Below are 25,819 nucleotides of genomic sequence, written 5' to 3' on the forward strand. Positions count from 1 at the left end.
CGTAGGTAAGACTCAAACTTCAGGGATACAATTTATTCATATGAAGGTGTACTTCTACAATATGACTAACGTTCACTCACTTCTATCACGCATGCAAGTTGCTATGCTTTCTTTTGCCCTTTCTATCATTACTGTTAGTTCAGTGTCTTAGTTGGTTGATTCAGTAATATTAACTTGCCATGCTTGTGTTGACCTTAAAAGTGGAATCACTGTCACCTGTTGCAAGGTTTTTTTTACCAACTGTACTAGAAGCACCTTCGATGCCTACTTTAAGTTGTCTTCTAAAATTTTACGAATCAAATGTATGTAAAGCACTTCGACTTGCCATAAAAATGAATTAACAAATGGTTCAATAAACACTGTAGTTCTTTTCTACCATCTTTCATCTTAATAACAGGTTTCTTAGCTATGTCTTGTTGCAGTCCTTTTTCCTTTATCTTGATCTATATATAAGGTATACCACGTTTCTTTGCTTTTAGTATTAATTCATTTTTAGTGAACACTTCTGTATGGGGTAACACTTGATGCGTTTTGTCTTCAATAAGCTTTACCAACACGTCTTTTGGGTTTATACTATATCCTTTTAACCCCAAATCCTTTGCCATTCGATGTAATTAGTTTACCGGTATTTGACCCGTTGGTATTGTCTTTATAAACCAAGCGCAACCTCTTTATTATGTATAGCATGTATATTAACTGACAATCTAGGCGTACCCGGTATGTTTTTGTTTGTTAATGCCATTGTTTATTTAATACTTACACACATATGTCTTTTATGATTATTTTTTTTTCAATTTTACACCCCTAACCACCACTTGTATTTTTTTTTAACTAATGTTTACTAGATGTGAAAAGAAAAATAAGGACACGTACTACTACGCGGTTTTCTGTCTAATAAGGGTATAGGCAGTCGTACTTCTGATGAACGGTCCTTCCAACGTTCTTGTTTCGTAATACAACCCACTACAAGCCCACACCTTACTTGTTACCCGTTTTATTGACTTCAAGATTAGTAGGTAAGTATCACAAATTATTTCATCCCCACTTGTAGTGTCAATAATTTGGTTCACCTCACTTGTTGGCAGGTCCTTCCATTTTTGTTTTTCTTTTGTGTCAAAGGTATTCAGATCAATGAAATAATATTGATTATAAGATGCCTTCATAATCCTAATACTTATAAAAATATTCCTATATTCTGTTTTTTTTTTTCAATTTAAAAAAACACCACCCCGTACTCCTATTCAAATTCTAACCCTAACACCCCTTACCCTAACACGCCTTACTATAAAACCTTAATCACCTTAATGAACAGTTTTAAATCAGACTACTTCAACTTTTACACCATGATGCTTATTTACCTGTATAATGTTACGTCATAACTTTTACTTACTAATATGACGTCACTTTTTTCACTGTCACCTTCCTACTTTCACGTTCACTGTTAATTACTAAAATTGAAAGTGTTGCAGCATTCTCTATTCTACACCACTGGTATGAACCCAGGCTATTCACTACTTTTTTTATATAATCCAGAGCCATCTGCATTACAGTGGTTCCGAAATTCATATAACGTATTTAACTTACAAATCACATATTCGGAACATCTTAGCATATCCTTGCGGCAAAGTTCCGATTTAATTTTTTTCTGGGATCATGGCAATCCTGACCACAATTGGGCTTAAAAGTTGTGCCTTAACATATTTCATAATAATCATGTCAGAAAATACACAAATACAAACATTATGCTATGGTAACGTTGTTACCATAACGCTATAGTGAGTGACGTTATTGTATTATTCATTAGCTATCATGACGATCAAACGTATATAGAACACACAACGCATTTATTGAGATTTTTTAACATTTATGGTGCCGTGACGGACGTTAAAGGCAATACGTGTCGGCAACAGAGCAGCAGTGACGAAGCTATGGATCAAATTCGAGGAGCTGAAAGAGAATCCTGAAAACGTCAAAATGGAGGAATTCAAAGCCATATAGTATGCCGTAACCCAGAAAAAGAAGATTATTCATGATTTAAACGAGAAGATGAAAGAAATATAACACGAGGATCACATTGAACAAGAAATTACAGACTCGGATGAGTATATGTTTGATTTAGACAGTAAACTAAAGCAAATACGAAAACTTAAGCAAACAATCAAATCCCCCAACAATAATTCTAATTTAAAAGAAAGTAAACAATGAACGCTAACACTGAATGCTATATACCTACACCAAACGCTATTTATACAAACACATCAGCCGTTCACATGCTAAACACTAGAAAACGAATTCCATCGGAGGAAAATCCTACCGGAAATCAATCAAGCAACTTTATTGGTCCGATTTTACAATCATACAATACTCAGGAAGATTGTTCGTATATACAACCACCAGCCCAACTATAAAATGTATTTAGAATGTAAATCATAGATTATTTAAATTAGATTAGCCACATTTTGACGGGTATGTTTTGCAGTTGAGCACATTTTGGGACTTTTACGAATGTACACTAAAATAGTAGTCTCACACCAATGCAGAAAGCCCAGCTTGTAAGAACCGCCGCCGAAACCATAGCAGGATTTGCGCTTACGCACACCAATTATGAGACAGCCGTTTGTTTGCTAAGAGAGAGATTTGGAAACTCACACAATTTTTTAATGCTTACATGAAATCACTCATGAGCTTACCCGCACCGACAAATGATGCATTTAGCTTGAGATCTTACGGAGACAAACTTGAATCATATGTACGAGGATTAGAGTCACTTTGTCAAACACCTGAGATGTATGGTTCGCTTTAGTTTTGGACAAGTTACCGATTGACATGAGAAAATCTATTGCAAGAAAACGCGGGAGATATAACTTGATATTGAAAAATCTACGAATAGCAATAACTAAAGAGATTGAAATACTTAAAGCTGGCGAAGGAGTCATGAATTCAGACATATTGTACGCCACTACACTTTTTTATGGGTACGCAATCACATTCATACAAGAGCGAATTCAAAGGCACACGTAAGATGGTAAATACACATACATGTATAATTTGTTAAGCTGAGCACTATCCGGCGGAGTGTCCTGAAGTAACAGACGTAAACATAAGAAATCAAATTGTAAAACAGAAACAGTTATGCTTTAACTGTAAAGGGTCACACTAAGTAGCCGTATGCCACTCTACTGAACGATGCAAAAAGTGTAACGGAATACATCATACTAGCATATGTAAAGGAAAAGAGGTAATTCCAGGTATGACACCGCAGCCTACAATACAATAGTCAGCAATCAACGTAGTTGAAACACCAAACGAGACTACAGTAATGTACCCATCACATCAGAGTCACGACATTCTCCCGAAAACAACAACTGCACCAGTTGTAAATAACGACCAAGAACTAGAAAGTAACATCTTATTTGACGAGGGAGCACAGCCTTCTTCAATTTTATAACTCAGAAATTAACTGATAAATTAAAAATAAATCCTACAGAAAAAGTAAGCATTCATCCGTCTGTGATTTGAAATTTATCCCAGAAGGTTCGCAACTTAGACACTGCAACAATACAGTTACAGACCGACACAGGAGAAAAAGTCCATATCGACACACTCATTGTTCCAGAGATTGCCGTTCCGATTTAAAACAAGATTTCACAGACTACAAGGAAATTTCCACATTTAAACTTGAGTACAGAACGTTTCGAAATTGACTTACTAATAGATAGGCACCGACTACTACTGGTAAATTATCGAGGACAGAGGAAAAGGACCAATCGTTGTACAGTCAAAGTTCGGATGTGTGTTATCAGGACCAATAAATAGAAACACCAACCATCCGACAACATCTACAGCTATGGTAAACGTCATTGAAGACAAGAACACAGCGAAAAAGGAAAGTCCACGGCAAAGTTGCTATGGAAACATGACCGTTCAAATGATATACCTTCAGACACGACCGTTGCCAAAAGAAGACCAGAAGACACATCACAATGGCTCGTACAAAGTAGATCGCACATGAACCCACTTAAGGAAAATTTCAAAGAAAGTAACTTGCTACCTAGACGAACAAACACATCCTCAACTGGTAGAGTCAAGAAGCCAAATAGATACAAGAAAGGAACTTACAACGCATAAAGAAAATTACCGCTGAGTGATGCTACAGTAGGCGGCAGAAGAAAAATCCATAAACGGACTATGAGATAAACTTTAGTTGTGATCAGTTAAGGTTAAGGAACTAGATTATTTTATTTGAGATGGACATAAATTTAAATTTCTTTTATATATATTGTGAACTTACATTTTCTTACAATTTTTCGTTACATACTTCGGAAAATACGCAAGGTACAAACATTATGCTATGGTAACGTTGTAACTATAACGCTATAGTAAGTGATGTTATTGTATTATTCATTACCTATCACTACATTTAAACGTATATAGAAAACACAACGCCTTTATTGAGATTCTTCAACAATCTTACATTCGGAATTCCTAAGAATATCTTTACGGTAATTTTCGAACCTTTCCAAGCTCATTTCAAAGGTATTGACCTAGGCTATTCCTTACTTAAATATTTTTCTGGGATCCGGGCCCGTCTGGCCACCACAGAAGTTCAAAGGTGCCCCTTAACGCAATTTTCCGTATTAACCATATGCATACATTCGGTACTTTTCGGCATATACCAACGGTAAAGTTCCGAACCGGACCTAGCTCATTTCAAAGGTATTGATTCAAGCTATTTATGAGATGGACATAAATTTAAATTTCTTTTATATATATTGTGAACTTACATTTTCTTACAATCTTTCGTTACATACTTCGGAAAATACGCAAGGTACAAACATTATGCTATGGTAACGTTGTAACTATAACGCTATAGTAAGTGATGTAATAATATTATACATTACCTACATGTATCACTACATTTAAACGTATATAGAAAACACAACGCATTTATTGAGATTCTTCAACAATCTTACATTCGGAATTCCTAAGAATATCTTTACGGTAATTTTCGAACCTTTCCAAGCTCATTTCAAAGGTATTGACCTAGGCTATTCCTTACTTAAATATTTTTCTGGGATCCGGGCCCGTCTGGCCACCACAGAAGTTCAAAGGTGCCCCTTAACGCAATTTTCCGTATTAACCATATGCATACATTCGGTACTCCTCGACATATACCAACGGCAAAGTTCCGAACCGGACCTAGCTCATTTTAAAGGTATTGACCCAAGCTATTCCCCCCTTAAATATTTTTCTGGGATCCGGGCCCGTCTGGCCACCACAGAGGTTCAAAGTTGCCAATTTACGTATTTTCCATATCAACCACACATACGGTACTCCTCGACATATCCCTACGGCAAAGTTCCGAACTGGACCTAGCTCATTTCCAAGGTATTGATCCAAGCTATTTGCCAGTTAAATATTTTTCTGGGATCCGGGCCCGTCTGGCCACCACAGAGGTTCAAAGTTGCCCATTTACGTATTTTCCATATCAACCACACATTCGGTACTCCTCGACATATCCCTACGGCAAAGTTCCGAACCGGACCTAGCTCATTTCAAAGGTATTGATCCAAGCTATTTGCCAGTTAAATATTTTTCTGGGATCCGGGCCCGTCTGGCCACCACAGACGTTCAAAGTTGCCCATTTACGTATTTTCCATATCAACCACACATTCGGTACTCCTCGACATATCCATACGGCAAAGTTCCGAACCGGACCTAGCTCATTTCAAAGGTATTGATCCAAGCTATTTGCCAGTTAAATATTTTTCTGGGATCCGGGCCCGTCTGGCCACCACAGAGGTTCAAAGTTGCCCATTTACGTATTTTCCATATCAACCACACATTCGGTACTCCTCGACATATCCCTACGGCAAAGTTCCGAACCGGACCTAGCTCATTTCAAAGGTATTGACCCAAGCTATTCCCCACTTAAATATTTTTTCTGGGATCCGGGCCCGTCTGGCCACCACAGAGGTTCAAAGTTGCCAATTTACATATTTTCCATATCAACCACACATTCGGTACTCCTCGACATATCCCTACGGCAAAGTTCCGAACCGGACCTAGCTCATTTCAAAGGTATTGATCCAAGCTATTTGCCAGTTAAATATTTTTCTGGGATCCGGGCCCGTCTGGCCACCACAGAGGTTCAAAGGTGCCCCTTAACGTAATTTTCCGTATTAACCATATGCATACATTCGGTACTTTTCGGCATATACCAACGGCAAAGTTCCGAACCGGACCTAGCTCATTTTAAAGGTATTGACCCAAGCTTTTCCCCACTTAAATATTTTTCTGGGATCCGGGCCCGTCTTGCCACCACAGAGGTTCAAAGTTGCCAATTTACGTATTTTCAATATCAACCACACATTCGGTACTCCTCGACATATCCCTACGGCAAAGTTCCGAACCGGACCTAGCTCATTTCAAAGGTATTGATCCAAGCTATTTGCCAGTTAAATATTTTTCTGGGATCCGGGCCCGTCTGGCCACCACAGAGGTTCAAAGGTGCCCCTTAACGTAATTTTCCGTATTAACCATATGCATACATTCGGTACTTTTCGGCATATACCAACGGCAAAGTTCCGAACCGGACCTAGCTCATTTTAAAGGTATTGACCCAAGCTATTCCCCACTTCAATATTTTTCTGGGATCCGGGCCCGTCTGGCCACCACAGAGGTTCAAAGTTGCCAATTTACGTATTTTCAATATCAACCACACATTCGGTACTCCTCGACATATCCCTACGGCAAAGTTCCGAACCGGACCTAGCTCATTTCAAAGGTATTGATCCAAGCTATTTGCCAGTTAAATATTTTTCTGGGATCCGGGCCCGTCTGGCCACCACAGAGGTTCAAAGGTGCCCCTTAACGTAATTTTCCGTATTAACCATATGCATACATTCGGTACTTTTCGGCATATACCAACGGCAAAGTTCCGAACCGGACCTAGCTCATTTTAAAGGTATTGACCCAAGCTATTCCCCACTTAAATATTTTTCTGGGATCCGGGCCCGTCTGGCCACCACAGAGGTTCAAAGGTGCCCCTTAACGTAATTTTCCGTATTAACCATATGCATACATTCGGTACTTTTCGGCATATACCAACGGCAAAGTTCCGAACCGGACCTAGCTCATTTTAAAGGTATTGACCCAAGCTATTTGCCAGTTAAATATTTTTCTGGGATCCGGGCCCGTCTGGCCACCACAGAGGTTCAAAGGTGCCCCTTAACGTAATTTTCCGTATTAACCATATGCATACATTCGGTACTTTTCGGCATATACCAACGGCAAAGTTCCGAACCGGACCTAGCTCATTTTAAAGGTATTGACCCAAGCTATTCCCCACTTAAATATTTTTCTGGGATCCGGGCCCGTCTGGCCACCACAGAGGTTCAAAGGTGCCCCTTAACGTAATTTTCCGTATTAACCATATGCATACATTCGGTACTTTTCGGCATATACCAACGGCAAAGTTCCGAACCGGACCTAGCTCATTTCAAAGGTATTGATCCAAGCTATTTGCCAGTTAAATATTTTTCTGGGATCCGGGCCCGTCTGGCCACCACAGAGGTTCAAAGGTGCCCCTTAACGTAATTTTCCGTATTAACCATATGCATACATTCGGTACTTTTCGGCATATACCAACGGCAAAGTTCCGAACCGGACCTAGCTCATTTTAAAGGTATTGACCCAAGCTATTCCCCACTTAAATATTTTTCTGGGATCCGGGCCCGTCTGGCCACCACAGAGGTTCAAAGTTGCCAATTTACGTATTTTCAATATCAAACACACATTCGGTACTCCTCGACATATCCCTACGGCAAAGTTCCGAACCGGACCTAGCTCATTTCAAAGGTATTGACCCAAGCTATTCCCCACTTAAATATTTTTCTGGGATCCGGGCCCGTCTGGCCACCACAGAGGTTCAAAGGTGCCCCTTAACGTAATTTTCCGTATTAACCATATGCATACATTCGGTACTTTTCGGCATAAACCAACGGCAAAGTTCCGAACCGGACCTAGCTCATTTTAAAGGTATTGACCCAAGCTATTCCCCACTTAAATATTTTTCTGGGATCCGGGCCCGTCTGGCCACCACAGAGGTTATAAGTTGCCAATTTACGTATTTTCAATATCAACCACACATTCGGTACTCCTCGACATATCCCTACGGCAAAGTTCCGAACCGGACCTAGCTCATTTCAAAGGTATTGATCCAAGCTATTTGCCAGTTAAATATTTTTCTGGGATCCGGGCCCGTCTGGCCACCACAGAGGTTCAAAGGTGCCCCTTAACGTAATTTTCCGTATTAACCATATGCATACATTCGGTACTTTTCGGCATATACCAACGGCAAAGTTCCGAACCGGACCTAGCTCATTTTAAAGGTATTGACCCAAGCTATTCCCCACTTAAATATTTTTCTGGGATCCGGGCCCGTCTGGCCACCACAGAGGTCCAAAGTCGTCTTAGGGTGGTCACCGTCATTTAAGCAGTCTCTGGTAGGTGTTGATTATTAATTTCTTTTCTTTTTTGGCTTTCCATAAGTATTTCTATGTATATTTCTATATGTTTCTGAAGTAATTGGATTTTGTTTCATATTTTATATATTAAATTACATCTTTGGTGAATCCTCTGTAATGTTTTATTGATAAAAATCTATATAACATAAAGACAAATATACAACTTGTATCAGGGTTTATATTCGAGGACAACGAAAATTTATGGCAGCCTGAAGGGGTCATAGAATGGTATCTTTTCCCTCAGGCTTTATAGTGATTTTCAACTAAATTTAAATATTGAACCGACGGCTAGCAGTCGGTTGGATATTGAATATCAATTATCGAATATCAAATAAAGGACAGACCGCTTACATACATATTTAAAACGGAATGAAATGCTTTAGAAATTAGCAGAAACCGTGAAATTGTCGATTTCCGCTGTTAGATTGCATTTAACTAAGATTTAGCGATTTTTGGAACGTTTGAGTCTCACGCAGTTTTTTTGGTTTTTAGACATATCGTCAAAATTGGCTGCTGGAAAAAAGTGGCTGCTATCTTGATTGGCCGATAAAAGTGGCTGCCAGCTTGAGTCTGGTATGATATTGCTGTGGATTTTTTTTTCATGAGAGTGTAATAGAGTACGTATTACTTTCTGTTTGGTGAAATTGTGAAATAGATGTCACTACGTTCTTGCTCAATCCCGTGTCGCTTTGAAGGTATCATGGTTGTTATCCTCAGCCTAAGCAAAGTGTTACTGTAATTTGAATTTCAAAATAACTAAGTGACGTTTTATTTTACGCACTGATCAACTCCACCATGTAGCGAATCACATGACTTTGACATAATCAGTAAATACCAGCGAAAAATATCTTTACAAATGTATAAGTAAAGAATTGTCGCATGATAATTACACGGGAAATGGCAAAGTTCACAAAGTCTAGTCTGATTTATCATTTTACAAAAAAAGTCCAAGCAAAGGGGGGCGTACGCCCTCTACGCCCCCCTCTGGATCCGCCACTGGCATTTCTCCATTCTGTCACTTTAAAAAGGAGACATTGAAGACCCGAACCATGTGTAAGGTCAAATAATTTAACGCACACTATATTATTTTGTGCGCACAATATATTTAATTTGTGCGCACAAAATGTTTAAGTTGTGTGCAAAATATGTTTAAGTTGTGTGCACAATATATTTAAATTGTGTGCACAATATATTATTTTGTACGCACAATATATTATTTTGTGCGCACATTATATTATTTTGTTCGCACACAATATTATTTTGTGCGCACAGTATATTATTTTGTGCGCACAATTTATTTAAGTTGTGCGCACAATATATTTTTTTTTTCTTAGCATGTCTCTAGCGGGGCTCCGTAAGATAGTGCAAAAAACAATTATTTATAGAAACAGCGGTCGGTAATTCATTGTTAAATTGACACAACAAACAGAGGATAAAGCTGTGCTTTTATAAGTACGGTTGTCTTTCGTAAAATATGTATATGAAAGGTAATGACAAAAACACTGCATCCCGCCTAAAATCTAAACTTTTCAATAGACGTATAAGATTCATCCGAGTACTCGCGAGTACTCGAGTATCATGACCGAGTATCCGAGTATTAAATTTCAGAACTTTTGACATCCCTAGTTATTTGTATTAATTATCGAGGTAAAGGATTGAATTTAGAAAAAAATAATTGAAAGCTAGAAATCAATGTTCGTTCTTATATAGTTACACGCTTCCATCAGTTGCAAGTGTATTCATGATTAATTTTTCGAAATACTTTATTAAGGTGTTGAGGACCTTTGGTGACCCCATAGTTTAAGTGTCTTTAAAAAGTACACAGTGAGCAATGGTCGTTACATACAAACGTTCACCTAAATTGTCCCAGTCAATGGATGAATTTAATGTGTCAATCAATGGCCACAGCCACACTGTTTTGAATTTCATTCTAAAGCGTTGCCTGATCGTTCACGATCAAAATTGATGAAAAATCAACAAAATTCAACAAGATTTTCATAAACAAATGAACGGTTTCAAGGGAAGAGCATACTTTTATTTCCCTGTACTATCAGACAAATCAAACATGGAGTTTCAAATATATCATGATATATTGGAATGTGACCATTAAAGTTACAAAAAGCGTGTTTTTTTTTGTTGTTTTTTTTTAATGAAATCCATAGACATGTATCGCGCTTTTTTTTCGGATTTGTTCCGCGTTTTGAAAATTCAGCGATTTTTCAAATATTTTAAGGTAGAATTTACATTTGATTACATTCATGATCCAGTACCAGATCTTTCACTATCCAAATGCAATGCTTGACCACCGTTAGGTATTCTTTCACGACCAATTATCTCGATAACCCGAATTACACCCGTGGAATTCACGATCTTATACCCGAGCTTTCACGATCCAATCGTAATATTTAACCCCCGTTGGGTATTCTTGCACGATCTTTATTCTCGATGAACATAATGAGACCCTTTAAATCGGCTATACAACAAAGAAATGTTCGTAATGTAGAACATATAACCTTGGTGGGTGTTTTATTTCTTCACCGTCTCAGTCGAGATATCAACCTTAATACACTTATATTTAAAAAACTTGTTTATTAAGTATCAAATACATTTTTTGAAGAGTTAAATTCAAATTGGGTCGTTATTGAAAAAGGTAGGCATTTGTTTTTAAATAAAATTTTTACTTATATAGCAGAACTCTATTTATTATGACCTTTTATACAAATATATCATGCATAAAAGGGGGTGTTTGCCAACAATACTAGTTGAGAGGTTAACAAATTTCCAGAGCCGTGAGCCGAGGGAAATTTGTTTATCTCTCAACCGATATTTTTTGCAAAAAATAACCTTGTAAGCATGATAAAATTGTTTAATTACATCGATTGTTCTTTTTATCCATCCATCTATATTGACGTGAGAATTTTTCTTGTAATCAGATATCTCGCTAAAAATTTGTTTCATAATAATGATTGTATTATGATGTGTATGTAACTTGCCCGACAAGTATGGAAAGCCAACGGGGTCAAAATTCTTAATTTGTAACTAGTAACTTAGTCTAGTCAATTTAGTGAACAATATGCAACTAATTGCAACACAAGGTTTTTTTTCTGCAAAACAAGTCTGTAACTACATGTATCCATACTTAAACTATACAAAAAAACATTTTGTAGTAAAAGTAAGGTAATATGAGTTGCTTCCCCTTTTTTGCCAAAGTTGAAAAAAAAATATACAAAAAATGTTCTGTACTTTTTAAAATAGTTCAAGTAATACAATACAATACAATGCATAATTATCTCAATTCAAAAGAATAATATAACAAATGCATCATTTTCCTGTCTCAAAATTTGTATATTTAAATAAAGATATAGACCGAGATTGTGTTCTGCTATTTTAGAATTCAAAGATCTGTTCTCCCCAACAGTGTTGGTATGTAACCTATAACATAAGACTATTTTGAGTTAGATTAACCAACATAGTCACAATCTTACTACACAATTTTTTGGCCATTAAATTATTTTTTTTTACAAGACTTAATTTTTGAAATTCAAAGTTTTTATTTGTTTTACCACACCTTTTCTTCTTGAACAAACATGTTAAGGTATAGAATCGAACAATGTTTTTCATAAAAAAAAAGAACGATGAGTGTTAAATGATTGTATGTTAAATATTTTTTCACAAATGCGATTTCCAGGCTTCTGAAGCTAAACCCACAAGGGTGCAAGTTCCATACCAGGAAAGTCGCCTCCAAAACATCAATATAATATAATTATAATAATAACACTGAACCCACTTTTCACTGGTTTCTAATCGGATGTGTACTGATTTATATTTTTTGTCGGTGCCAAGAGTATTTATTCATCAACTGTAATTAGCTTCGAACTAGCTATTGGAACTTAGTGTCATTTTATTAATTGGTTTAGTATATATATATATATACTCTGTGCTGACCTTTTTTAGTTGAGCCCTTTCGAACTGAGTTTTACAATTTGCACTTATGTTGTTTGCTATTTCACAACTGTTCCTGATTATGGGAGGGCTGTCAGAGTGCTTGCAAACATGGTTATCACAAGTAAGTGGCCCTTTAGTACATGGTGGTTATTGTTTGCTGTCTGTCATATTTATTTTTCTATTTATTGTCTTAACAGTTTTATATTTTAACGATGAGCTATTATAGTTGTTAACATCCACACCCTCATCATTGTTCTCTCTTGTGAACATTTTTGTCATTGCCAATCATACAACATCTTCTTATGTTTTTAAAGTGAGGGAGATTTTACAATAAATCATGGTTTCAAACATACTACCAAGAGATCACTAATAAAGTTTAGTGGACCTTAACAGCTAAACAATTATATTCTTTAGGCATTAGGTGTATTTTATTTAAATATTTTTTTAGTTTCGTTCAAATGAGTAATATAGTATAATTATGAATAAAGAGAGATTCGAGGTTTTAAAGTCAATTAGATTGCAACTTAAATAACTTACAAAAATTTCAGATTAGACAGATCTATCTTTGGCCATAAGTCGCCCTTTTTACAGTTCTTAGGTTAAAGCTGATTTCCTTTTATTAAATTAATTCAATGAGATATCTTAAAGAAGGAACTTGGTAATGCTTTTCTTTATATATATATTTATCTTTGACAATGATATTTCATACAGCAGACAACCCATGTTAGTTCTTTGTCATGATCCTTTGATTAATGTTTCAGACCACCACATACAGGTTTACAGGGTACACACAAAAGGCGCTGTTACTATTAACACTTCCTCCAGGAAGTGATCCCATCAATTCATACAACAGTCGGCTTATCTCATTTTCAACATCCAAAATTGGACAACTTTGCTACAATTACTATTTAAATTCAAGCTCTTGAGGTAAAATTATAATCATATTGACAAAGCTTCCCTCTACATGTCATGCTCATTCAGTGAACTAGTGTATGTTTCAAAAAATTAGAAAGCTTACATATCTGAAATTAAACCTGGATATTGATAAAGCTTGCCAAGTAAAATTGGTCTGTATTTAACTATGACTTTATGCAAAGTATGCGACGCGTAACAGTTTAAAAGTCTTGGTGTTCTCATATATGCATTTGATACGGTGCATTTATTATGGATATATTCCAGACTCCATTTATGAAAGAAATCTATAGAGCAGAGCATTTTGTTTTTTTTTGTAGCTCTATTTTAGAATATTATTTAATTTAAACTTGTTGAAATGAAGTTAGTTTAAAATGTGTCAAAGTAAGCTTTAAGAGTTCCTTTTAATTAAGATTTATTATGCATGTCTCTATACATAGTATGCGACGTAACAGTTTATAAGTAGGTGTTCTCTTATATGCATTTGATACGGTGCATTTGTTATGGATGTATTTCAGATTCCATTTATGAAATAAAATCTATAGAGCAAAGAATTTTGATTTTTTTTTTGTGTGTATCAATTAAAAATGTAGATTCAAATATTTTTCACTTCAAACGATAAAGTAAATCTTCTTCAAAACTTATATATAATGTATAGTTCGGCGTCCGCCAAAAAGAAGCCAAGGAAAGTGTTTATCTCTTCTTCACAAATACGTATTTCATTGAATCTACATTTTTAATTGATACACAAAAAAATCAAAATTCTCTGCTCTATAGATTTTATTTCATAAATGGAGTCAGAAATATAAATCTTAATTAAAAGAAGGACTTCTTAAAGCTTACTTTGACAAATTCTAAACTAACTTCGTTTCAACAACTTTAAATTACATGTTCTTAAATAGAGCTAAGAATTGTTTGTATTGTAGTAAATTTAATTCTTTGAAATTTTATTCAAATACACTATTGAATATTACAAAGAGTCAATAAATACAATATTTTTTTATTTTATAAATTAGAGCCTTCAATAAATAAAAGTCGTCATAGAACAGTCTCATTTTCATACCGGTATTCGAAATGACTCGTTTCATTGCTATTACAACACATATGTCATAATTACAGTGTAGGTATAGGAGCCAGGGGCAAAAAGGGTACAAAAATATGACCCCTCCCATTTTAAACAAAAATTGAAACTAAAAAATGAAAATGAAAGAGAACAATCACTAAATTTTAGATTATTAAAATAGGGTTTTTTTCTTGTCATTTTCAGAAGTTTGCCCCCCCCCCCTTTTCCATACACAAACTTTTTTTCAAACTTATCCATTCTTATAAATGGCCTATTTCTTTAACGAAGGTATACACAGACAGACGTGCCGCCGGAATAATCTCAGCTACAGCGGAGGGGGCATTAATTTTAACGCTTGTCCGTATTTACGTCCGTACGTATTCATGGGATAAATTTACAACTTGGAATTTTCCGCAATTTATCTTTATTTTGCCTCAAACAATGCTATGAAACTTATACACAATGCTAATTACCACCAAACTGAGATCAAGTTTAAATTTGGCTGGCATCACTTTCACCGTTCAAGCCCATTTATAAATGGGAAAAAATTTAAATTTGTCGTCTACGCGCTCTAACTTTAATTGCCTCAACCAAATGTTATGAAAGTTACATACAATGCTTATTACCACTTCAACAATGAGCAAACCCCATACCACATAGCAAATCATATAAAACCCCGATGTCATTATATGAAAAAGAGGACTCCTTCAAATGCCATCAGCACCACTGAACCAAAATGTACATATGATACATATGCGGATAATTAGCATGTTCCAGAGAGGTATACAGCCGGTAAAAACATAAATTAAAGCTGGTACTCCAGGAATTTATTCGCATAGGAGTATTTTCACCTAATTTGACACAAAGCTTCTTTTTTTATCTTTAATATACACAAAATTTCTGTAGCCTGTTGTACTCGTCGTTTAATTGCTTTTTTAGGAGGGAAATGATAACTTTATTTGGAAATGTTGTTTTTTAGTGCAAATCTTTTTTATTGTTAATACCAGAAAGTTTTCTTGAGAATTTTTAACTTATAGTGTCTTTGCTAAAACAGAACCAACATTGAAAGATCAAGTTTTCAGTGTTTACTTAGAAGGTAATATTTTGACACTAGATTTCCCACTGACAGCAATGAAAAAATCCGAAAACCCTGGGGTAAAATTGATATCCCAGGAACATTGCAAAACATTTTCACCAGTTTCAAAGACGGTTTCGGGTTAAAGAAATAACAGAAATAAATTAATAAATAATCACTTAAAAAAAAAACAGTTGAAATTTTATATTACAATCAAATATAGTATGTCAAAACTATGTAAGCATCCTCTACAATGAAAGAAAATTTGTCTTTTCGGACACAATGCGAAATGCTTAATTTCTTATAGCATAAATCTCTCAATGTGTTTCCTGTGTGGATAAAAAAAAAAACGCTACGATCTCCATTCTTCGCCTGCCTATTCTCTAATTTTACCCCTGACAATAATTCTCATTCACTACACCGAAAAGTGGACGACATATTCTTTGTGTTGTATAAATGAGGAAGGTGCACATGTCCGACCCCAACTTTGGACCTATTTAAAAAAAAAACATAAGCAAACCGAACAACAGCCTGGATTTTTTCTCAAGTAGATCTCAGCTTCCAAGCTTTCTTTTGCAGCTGTATGCCACCATATAATCTTAACTATAATTCCCCTATATTTATTTGTTTCATAAACTTAGTAAAAAAAAAAACAGTTTAAAAACGGCAGACTATAGTTATTTAAAAAAACATTATTCCGTATGAAGTTAATTAAAAAAAGGCTTGCCGATAGGTGTTGTTCAGCTTTTTTTTTTTTTCTTTTCTAAATAGGTCCAAAGTTGGGTCGGAAACTCTACCCCACCCTTACGGAAAAGTTAATAAAAAAAATTCCTTACGTTAATACTTTTGTCCGCACTAGGTGCAAAGGGAAGATGGGAAGCTGAGGTCTACTTGAGAAAAAATCCAGGGTGTTAATTGTTCGGTTTTTTTTTTTTTCTTTTCTAAATAGGTCCAAAGTTGGGATCGACAACTCTACCCCACCCTTACGGAAAAGTTAATAAAAAAATTCCCACTTTTGTCCGCACTAGGTGCAAAGGGAAGTTGGGTAGCTGCGGTCTTCTTGAGAAAAAATCCAGGGTGTTGTTCGGCTTATTTTTTTTTTTAAATAGGTCCAAAATTGGGGTCGGACACTCAACCCCACCCTTACGGAAAAGTTGATAAAAAAATTCCCACTTTTGTCCGCACTAGGTGCAAAGGGAAGTTGGGTAGCTGCGGTCTTCTTGAGAAAAAATCCAGGGTGTTGTTCGGCTTATTTTTTTTTTTTTAAATAGGTCCAAAATTGGGGTCGGACACTCAACCCCACCCTTACGGAAAAGTTAATAAAAAATTCCCTACGGCAATACTTTTGTCCGCACTAGGTGCTAAACGAAGCTGGGTAGCTAAGGTCTACTTTAGAAAAAATCCAAGGTGTCGTTCGGCTAAGATTTAAAAAAAATTTAGGTCCAAATCTAGGGTCGATCCGACCCCGTTGCATGTCGACTTTTCAAGAAAATAAAGCTGACTTGTTGTGATTATTAATTTGACAACTCAACAAGATAAGGGCAGTTACTGGCATTCATCTCGCCCTCAAGACGAGTTGCCGAGATAGCTTTTGTCGACTTGTCGCGATAAGTATGTCGACATGTTGTGTTAACTATCTAGACAAGTCGATTTATTGCTTCCATTATGTCGACTTATCGTGATAATATATATCAATTTGCCGTAATAATTATCTGGGCAACTGGTCAATTCGATGGCAGCTGTATGCCACCATATGTTTCCTATGATATAACATCGCTATAATGTTTCTATGGTGGCATACAGCTGCCATCGAATTGACCAGTTGCCCAGATAATTATAACGTCAAATTGATATATTATCACGATAAGTCGATATATCATCTCGACATGTCGACTTAATTATCTCAACAAGTCGACATAATGGAAACATTAAATCGACCTGTCTAGTTAGTTAACATAACATGTCGACATACTTATCGAGAAGAGTCGACAAAAGCTACCTCTGCAACTCGTCTTGAGGTCGAGATGAATGCCAGTAACTGCCCTTATCTTTTTGAGTTGTCGAATTAACAAGTCAGCTTTATTTTCTTTACAAGTCGACATGCAACGGGGTCGGATCGAGACAGATACTGAGATAGTTTGAAAATAGAATTTTTTCGGAACTCTATTAATTCTTTCGGAACTTGACTGTAAACGCGAGAAAGATTTTTGCCATGTCAACTGCAGTACAAGGCCGTAGCGGAAAAACGTTACTGCAGAGTTCCGAACGAATGTCTATTTTTAACCAATATCGTCTCGATTGACCCCGTTGCATGTCGACTTGTCAAGAAAATAAAGCTGACTTGTTGTGATAACTAATTAGACAACTCAACAAGACAAGGGCAGTTACGGGCATTCATCTCGACCTCGAGACGAGTTACTGAGATAGCTTTAGTCGACTTGTCGTGATAAGTATGTCGACATGTTGTGTTAACTATCTTAACAAGTCGATTTAGTGCCTCCATTATGTCGACATGATGAGATAATTAAGTCGACATATCGAGATAACATGTCGACTTATCGTAATAATATACATCAATAATTATCTGGGCAACTGGTCAATTCGATGGCAGCTGTATGCCACCATATGTTTCTTGTCACTTGTGTATACAATGTACTATGTTTGCATTTTAACCCGTCAGGGTTTCATGTTTTTTTGCAATAAAGTTATATATATTAATCTTAATTTCAATGAAATTAATACGGCTATAGAAAATACGCTGAAAGACCATGTAAATCAAGAATATGAAATTAAAAGACCATCTACAGAAGGTCTACTTGATACTATTCAGGGGCGGATCCAGACATTTTAAAAAAGGGGGGTTCCTAACCCAGGACAAAGGGGGGTTCCAATTATATGTCCCCATTCAAATGCATTGATCGTCCAAAAAAAAGGGGGGGTTCCAACCCCCGGAACCCCCCCTCTGGATCCGCGCCTGCTATTGGTATTTTACTGACAAAAAATGAATTTACTTTAAATGAAAACGCATATAAACAAATTGTTGGCGTTCCAATGGGCGGAGTTGCTTCCCCGGAAATAACTGATATTGCTATATTTGACCATATAAATAATATAATAGAACAATGTCCATACAAAGATAATATCAAATTTCATAAACGAATGAGAGATGATGGCTTTATTATATTTAATGGAAGCAGTGAGAAGATTAAACAACCAATTGAAATAGCAAATAAGAAACATAACCTGCTGAAATTTACTTTTGGAATACTATATATAAACTGTCACACCATACCTACTGAGAAATTGAATAAATACATTTCCGTATTAACATAGAAGCTCATAGTCATGCCCCTACCTGTTTCTCTTCTGTTTTTGAAGGACAAGGAATTACAATTGTTAGAAACACCAGCAATAAGGACCATGTTAATAAACGTATTAAACTGTTTATAGATAAATTATCAAGACGGGGATACACGAAAGAAATCGTCAGTCAAATATTGCACAAAATTCGTCACGAAGACAGACAGTTAAAACTTCGGAAGAAACAAAATAACAGGCAGACAACGTATCATTATAATGCTAAATATCTTTAAAAAATTATAACAAAGTTCTCGTATATAATTCTGAAAGACCCGATTGCCAAACGAATTTTTAAATCTAAACCAGATATGGGTTTCAAAAACAATAAGAATATTAGCGACATGATAATTAATCATTAAGTCGAAGAACCCCTATGCAGGAAGCTTTATAATATAGTGTATACTGTGAAACAGGTAACTCGAATAATTCAAGCCCTTTCCGTGTCCGGAGAGACGTCTGCTGGTGTTTTGAAGTGGTTACACGTACTTTCTGAGTAGCAAAAAAACGACTGTTATTAAGGTTTTGCTTGGATATCCCAGCAGGGAAAGTGGAATATATTTTCGAATCTTGTTGACAGTAAGTGATTTTGAACTATTTAGGAAAATAAACATTTGTAAAGTCGAGTTATAAATGAAATGTATCGTGTACCTTTCAAGGCTGGAGGCGCCATAAGGTTATTTTATCATTAATAAAATTTTGACAATTAGTTTGAGATGAATATGGATAAGTTACCGAAATTTTTATTGAGTGCCATAAGAAGTGCGTGTGAAGAATTTGGTACAATTACATATAGTGTACATGGTGACAATGAAAAAGCCAGAATATCTATTATGTTTGCTAAATCTGACAATAAACAAGTGAAGCGTAAATCAGGGGCAGCACTAAGAAGAGACAATAAACGTTTACGGGAATACAATGAAAGCAACAGTAATGTAGAAGTTACGCGTTTAGATACATTAGACGATATTACTATAGAAAACGAAAATGAAATTACGAATATTAACAATGTTGAACCCAGTATGGAATGTGAAAATGAACCCGTTTGTGCCTCTGAATATACATCAACACAGTGTGGTGACAATATAGAACGATCGTCTGTAAATATAGATAGTGACTTGACTAACCGGTTTATCGACTTACCTACACACCAGTTAGATCCAATTATAGATGTAGAGAAAACAATAGTTCCAAAAATAAAACCCAATCGAACAGTTAAAAATAAGGATAACGGAACGATTATTGATAAAGAAAAGTGTGATTTAGATACTGTTAGTTCGCCACAACTATTACATGAACGTTTTGGGAAAATAGTTTTTAAAAAAAGTCGAGCTGGCCGAGATTTATTGATCGGAAAGGTTCAAAATAGAAAATTATTAATTGTGTATGAAACGGATAGAATGCAGATTAGAACAATGTACGAAGATGATTACAACTATGAACATTATGAACAATTGGTATTAAAAGAATTTGAGGATGTGACCGAAACCATTTTTTGGAATGATACGGCCAATTACGGAATTGAGAAAATGATTAACTATGTAAAAAATCATAATTTATAATGTTTTTATTTTTTATTTGATAAGTCTAATGTGAGATAGGGATGAGTGTACCTTGTATGATAGTGTTTTTATTGCTATGCTTTAATTGATTTAATTGATTTTTTATAGACAATACAATGTATTTCCACAGATCGTGTCATATTTACAAAATAACATCGAGTTCATTGTTTTGCGTTACTGGAATGGATACAACCAGCCGTATATGCGTTATGTGAATCTTTGACTTTTGATAAAGACACTTTTACTATTATGGAAAATATTGACTTTAGATATTAGATTTAACATGTTTAATAACTATTTAATTGTCTGACAATACTTTGAGATAATATTTTAACCGTGTGTGAGATAATAAAAAAAAAAAAGTTCAAAAAAAAGAATTAAAAAAAAAATGAATGATAGAGTAAGAATGAGGAAGCCAAAGAGTATAGGGACTTGATGTTTTCTATTACATATGTAAATATTGTAAAAATGAGATGATGAGATGAAGTTGAATAAATATACAAGATAAAAAAAATTAACATAGAAGCTCATAGTCATGCCCCTACCTGTTTCTCTTCTGTTTTTGAAGGACAAGGAATTACAATTGTTAGAAACACCAGCAATAAGGACCATGTTAATAAACGTATTAAACTGTTTATAGATAAATTATCAAGACGGGGATACACGAAAGAAATCGTCAGTCAAATATTGCACAAAATTCGTCACGAAGACAGACAGTTAAAACTTCGGAAGAAACAAAATAACAGGCAGACAACGTATCATTATAATGCTAAATATCTTTAAAAAATTATAACAAAGTTCTCGTATATAATTCTGAAAGACCCGATTGCCAAACGAATTTTTAAATCTAAACCAGATATGGGTTTCAAAAACAATAAGAATATTAGCGACATGATAATTAATCATTAAGTCGAAGAACCCCTATGCAGGAAGCTTTATAATATAGTGTATACTGTGAAACAGGTAACTCGAATAATTCAAGCCCTTTCCGTGTCCGATTTTCTCCCACACGTTAATGTAGCCTTCGTAGATCAGCGGAATATAACGACTGAATTATTCGGGTTATGAAACAGGTGTAATAAAAACATGACACCCAGTCTTCACGCTGAACTGCTAAATCTACAGGCCCGCAGCTCAATTTTTGAATTTTTTTAGTTAGATTCTGTTGGCCTGTAGGTCTGATTTTTACAGGCCCGAGAGCAACTTTACCAGCCTGGGCTGCCTGGGCTGCCACTCGTCGTGAAGACTGGACACCGATTTATTTCAATAGATCACGTATCTGAGATAACCGACGGTTTCTTATATGTCCATGTTTCTACCCGGCAGGGTACCTACACATGTTTCTTCAAATGCTAAACATGAAGACTTTTGTATAATATCATATAAATGATAAAACAAACACGCCAGTATACCCTGAATTCAACAATATGACATTGATAAATACTATCTCTACTATATCCCGTGTAGACTAGTTTATGTTTAAGTAATTAGTGATCAAAATAAAGACAATAAGTCTCTTCATTAATTTAACAAAAGTGCTGATCAACTTGGTCAGTTTTTTCAGTCTGTAAAAAGACTAGCTACAACGTAGACCTATATGCACGTGTAGTTAATAAATTAAAAAAGTGTTATGAAACAGACACACATCTATCTATGATACTAGATACGAAATAGATACCGAAAGTCGGCCTCTGATGAGGGTTTACATTGGAATACTCACGAAAAAACCCGAAACATTGCATATAAAATTCTTAAGAATTAAGCAATAAAAAGTACGTAGTGTCAGGTCAGAAATATTGATACCATACCATGAATAAGTGGGTTTATGGTCATTTTATAAAACAAAATAATTAGTCGATGTTATTCCTTTTAAATATTACATCCCTGCTTTGACTGACACTCTGAAACTGATTTGCTCTATTTCTTAACCAAAATTTGTTTTTCACATCACATGTCACCTTTACTTTAATAAACCGGTTTCTGTGACCGTCATTAAAATATAACGGTAATCAGTTTCATTGCGTTTACAACTAAATAATTACATTAGATGTATGTTTCATTATGATACTTTTTTTCTGATTGGCTAACTGCACATCACGTGTTATTCCGTAAACAATTGCATTGCTCAATAAAACTTTTCATTCATGATAACACGTGGTCCTACAATAAAGTGCACAGGTGAATTAAATAAAACAATAATAAAATTCGTATTTTCATGATCATTGCTAAAAAAATGTAATTATAAGTATTGAATGCTTCTTTTTGTAACTTCATAGGGTTGTAAAAGCGTTGACCGCGCTTCATACAAAATGTACTTCGGTGAACGCTTTTACACCCCAATGAAGTTACAAAAAGAAGCATTCAATTCTTAAATATAATTGAATGTATCTTAGATTTACTTCTCACAAGTACATGAAAGTTTACAATCAAACTTAATAAATATTACAACATTCAAAAAGTATTGCTATGTCTGAATACCGACACATAAATTCTATACCCTGATTTGCTAAAAACGCACAAATCGTCAAAAGGAAATAATCCATGTCTGACTATTATTTCTATAGTATAAAATAGTACAAAAATTACAAATTATGCGCTTACCACTTGTGGAGTGAGTTCTCCAGTAAACAAGGAACTTGGCACAAAGTATAAATAAAAAATCTACATCAGAGTCCTGAAAACAAAAATACAATAAAAAGAACGGACTCTTCGTAATTATATAAAATACTAATCACAATGGCATGACAATTGTGTTTAACTCGTCTATATAAAAATAGCATTACGCTAACATGTAACTCGAATATTCTTTTCACAATATACTATAACTAATTATACATGCCGCCATTTTTCTACATGCAGTATCTGTAAAATACTGTTATTACGATTTCTCTAAACATTATATAGTTACGCTATAATCAGTGGCAAATATTACATTACTTTATAAAAGTATGACCTAGCTTCTTTACCAAAATACGCTCATTCAAATCTTTCATTCCAGTGTTATAAAAATGCTATCTGAAGAGTATTTACTCGAAAATAGGAAAGTTAACCACATATATTAAATCGTGTCAAAATGTTAATAAAGAAGAAAGTGCAACTTACTAGTCGTGACAAATCATGTCTGGAAAACTATACAGCTGAATCTAATAATACAATCTGTAAATATGGGCTTCTGATATAATAATAATCTGCATAAATAAAAGGACGACTTTCACTGACCAGTGTCCAGGTAAATTCTACTCAAGGTGCACAAAGGAAAAACTCAACCGCAAATAACTAAGAACCAATCAAAACAAGAGTTCAGTTTCAACTCCATGAATATGTATGAGTAACATTACTCAATACGTAAATTATATACTAAATCAAATGTTAAAGGATGAATATCCTTTAGCAAAAATACTTTACAAGAGTGAAATAATAAACTGAGACTCAATATGAATTTAATAAGGAGATTTTTAATATAAATCAATGATTTCAAAAGTGCAAATTACATAATTTATGAAGCATAAAAAATGACTCTGCTACAAGTGTAACAAAGACAATAGAATTGTTCTAAAGGGACAGACTTAACGGTAACTTGATGAAAAGGATAGTCATAACAATGAAAAGGGAATTAAACACTCGAAAGTTCACACACCGGTGCCACTTCATAGAAATATTACATCAATTAAACACTCGAAAGTCCACATACCGGTGCCACTACATAGAAATAATACCTCAAATAAACACACGAAAGTCCACACACCGGTGCCACTACATAAAAATATTTCCTCAATTAAACACACGAAAGTCCACACACCGGTGCCACTACATAGGAAATATAACCTCAATTAAACACATGAAAGTCCAGACACCGGTACCACTACATGGGAAATATTACATCAATTAAACACACGAAAATACTCACACCGGTACCACTACACAGGACATATTACCTCAATTAAACAGACAAAAGTCCACACAACGGTACCACTACATAGGAAATATTGCCTCAATTAAACACATGAAAGTCCAAACACCGGTACCACTACATGGGAAATATTACCTCAATTAAAAAGACGAAAGTCCAGACACCTGTACCTACGGAGCCCCTTAAGTGCCAATGATAAAATTTAGAATATGTGTGCGCGCGACTTTAAATCTTGTGCGCACAACTATAATCTTGTGCGCACAACTTATTTTTAATCTTGTGCGCACAACTTTTTTAAACTTGTGCGCACAACTTTTTTAATATTGTGCGCACAACTTTAAATCTTTAATGGTTCAATTGCACAAGACTGAGTTATATTTGAAGAAGCAATCTTTTTAGTACCAGACTCCATGTGAGAATGAAGCTTTTTTATGTGCTTTGGAAAACTTTGCAGAGATCGACAAAATAAACCTTGCAGATTTTCTTGATAGCCACTCTTGTGAAAAGTTGGAAAACCTGACAATTTCAACCTTTTAATCATAAAGGAAATTCCACATTAAGAACTAGTTCAGCAACCAAAGTACATTGATCGGACTTGGGAACCTTGATCAATCCAACGAAATAACAACAGCTTTACAATACGTAACAACCGACTGTAAACACGTTTTGGGAAGCCTTATCTTTCTTGAAAACCTTTCTTCTGCTGATAGTGATGTCATGCAGTACTTGAAAAAATACATCAAAGAAATAGTCCAGGCCAAATTAAAATTGTTTTTATGCTTTTGTACAGCGTCTGACTTAATGTTGAAAGACCTGGTAGATATTCCTTTCAGTTTGTTTTACAAGATAGTCTGGGTCATGTGGAAAACTTTTGGAAGTAACAAAAGCTACGAAAATTATCCCTCATTTAGAACAGCATTTAACGGTTTCTTAACAATGATATTTGGGTAATGGACATCATTTAATTACCAAATTGAAGTCTTTGGTACATGTTTGTTTGCATATCAAAACGTATTTTTTTTTTATTTTTATTTATGTTGATCCTAATTCACTCTTTTTTATTCATAGCCTAGATAACTTGTACCAGAAACACGTCCAAATGTTAGAATTGTTTTAAATTCATTATGTGAAGAAAATCATTAAAAAAACTACCCTCAACTTTTATATCTTGCACACATGTTTCCCAAATATGAATATGGTGTATAAATTCATGACTCAAAATTTCTACATAGTACACTTGACAAAGCCCAAAGCAACGGAATAGCAGTTTTATTGCTGTTCTTCATCTCAAAGTCAACGGTCTCACTGCAATGCAAGTTCAAGACGGAATACTTGATGTATGTCTATAATGATACTGAACTGTGTTAGGGGTTTTGATTGCATGATTATATGATAACAAGGGCATTTTGAGGCTGATTATTTTATCATAATGTGTTATTTCTAATGAATAATTGTTTGCGTTATTTC

General features: G+C 35.1%; 1 protein-coding gene and 1 long non-coding RNA gene across 3 annotated transcripts in view; one reads left to right on the forward strand and one right to left on the reverse strand.

Annotated features, from left to right (window-relative positions):
• Positions 1–23,663, reverse strand: part of LOC143067589 (uncharacterized) — a 109,076-nt gene extending 85,413 nt beyond the window's left edge. Inside the window, exons 1-2 of the long non-coding RNA XR_012975981.1 lie at positions 23,545–23,663; positions 23,044–23,116 (exon numbers count right to left, since the gene is read on the reverse strand). This is a non-coding gene — a long non-coding RNA (uncharacterized LOC143067589). The remainder of the gene's footprint in view (positions 1–23,043; positions 23,117–23,544) is intronic.
• Positions 1–25,819, forward strand: part of LOC143067588 (uncharacterized) — a 107,457-nt gene that overhangs the window by 67,274 nt on the left and 14,364 nt on the right. The gene's annotated exons all lie outside the window — the stretch shown is intronic.

This window comes from Mytilus galloprovincialis, chromosome 3 (assembly GCF_965363235.1).
Source record: "Mytilus galloprovincialis chromosome 3, xbMytGall1.hap1.1, whole genome shotgun sequence".
NCBI classification, from domain to species: domain Eukaryota; kingdom Metazoa; phylum Mollusca; class Bivalvia; order Mytilida; family Mytilidae; genus Mytilus; species Mytilus galloprovincialis.